The sequence below is a fragment of the Camelina sativa genome, chromosome 6 (assembly GCF_030686135.1).
Source record: "Camelina sativa cultivar CO46 ecotype springtype chromosome 6, ASM3068613v1".
Classification (NCBI taxonomy): Eukaryota; Viridiplantae; Streptophyta; class Magnoliopsida; order Brassicales; family Brassicaceae; genus Camelina; species Camelina sativa.
In genome coordinates, this window is record NC_141885.1 from 16,023,815 (window position 1) to 16,025,655 (window position 1,841).

The window sequence follows — 1,841 nt, forward strand, 5'->3', positions numbered from 1 at the left end:
AGGTGTTAAAGAAAAGAGGCCACTTAGAAGCTAGATGACAAGAAGAGAAGCAATGGGAAGAATTCCAAGCAAAAAGCCAAAGCTATCCCACATTCAAACCATGGCCATAGCTACATCATTCAACCATGAATGGCTATACTCTTTTCCCCTAGGCAAAGTTTTATCCCAAGTGGTTTTCTTTGCTAAGGTTTTTAATGAGGTAGTTCTTTGTGTGTTGCAAGCTTGGTCTTTGGTTCCCACCGCCCAAGCTTGAGGGGGAGTATTAGAGAGGAAGAAGAGAACAAGAACTTAAGGTGGATGTCAAGAAGACAAGGCTGAGCTTTTATCTACTTAAAGGAGAACCTAAGGAGAATGTTTAAGAAAGTGTAACACTCAACTAGGCTCGTGATTCTCCAAGCTTAACCTCCAATATCTCTACACTTAAGCTTGAGGGGGAGTATTAGACTTGATGCAGGAAGTAACAAAGGAGTAGAATGATATCAAGGCTCCATCTAGGCTTCAAGTATTATAAAGGGCCGAATTGGTGTCCAATGAAGGTCCAAGATGATTCTACACTTAGTAAACCTAAGGGAGAAGAAGATAGATGAATCTAGAAAGCCCATCAAAGCCCATGAAAGAATGAGAGGGAAGATGTTGAATAAATCAAAGGAAGGCAAGTGGGAGCAAAGAGACATTGGGAGTGTTCACATGTGAGCATAAGAGAACACAAGTGGGCAAAAGAGTCGTTGGCAATGGTCCCCTCACTCCTTGGGCGCTCATGAAGACGTTGGGAGTGGTCCCCTACACGTCTTGGGCGCTCATGAAGCTCCTTCTCTTTCCTCATGTCACTTCTACTCTTTGTCTTATGTTTACAATTCAAATCTCCTTCCTTGCCTATATATAAAGGCTTTATAACTACTTTGCAATGATACACATATTGAATACAAGTATTTTCTCTATCTAGTTTGTTACTCTCTTCTCACTACATATGCTTAACTAATAATCATAATGTAAACTAGTTAGAGAGTAATGTATTAGAGGCTGCCCTTAAGGGCAGCCTAATACTTGTTAAATACACTCTAAACTCTTCTTTATTTAGTAGTTAATCTCTAGTTTATCTAGTGGATTCCATCACAAGTTGATGGCTTGTTCACCTTAGGCATGAGTTCTCTTTTGTGTGGGTAAAGGGGGATTCAATCGCCATGTGATTGTTTTCTCTCTCTTGTGAGCTTTGTCTCATAAAATCCAACAAGAGGAGGAACGAGGAAGCTTTTTGGAAACTCCAAGCCTTGTAATTTTGTCAGGACAACATCAGTAGGATTTTTTGTTTCCATTAGAAAGATAAGGTCAGGGTTAATTTTCTTTGACATGTCCTTTTTCCTCCGAACTTTCATGGGGTTCCCCAGCTCACAACAGTTCCAACTAACCATTCTTAAGGAAGAAGGGGTGGTGGATTCTGAAAATTCACTCTCTTCTTCTTCTTTGAAGCATGTATCAAGTTGATGGTGGGAGATCCCGTAGAGGAGGCTTTCCAGTTGGACCCAGCAGGAGTAGATGCGCCCTCTCGAGAGGACTTGACTGGAGGAGAGGCTGATTTGGCAGTTTTGGGTCTGCTGGAGCTACCTTCGGTTAGTGTAGTTGCCCTTTTCTTCTTTATTGCCTTCTTTGGTGAATTTTTGGTAAGGTGTCGTTTTGAGATTTTTTTCCTGGTAGTGTTTTACTTTGAGTGCCCATCAGTTTGTGTAGTGGGGGTCGGCCTCTACCTCTCTTAGTGGTTTTCATAGCATCAATAAGTATAGGATAGGAATTTTCTAACCTTCCTTGTAGCAGAGTGGGTCTGACTTCTTCAGAAGGTGGGACTT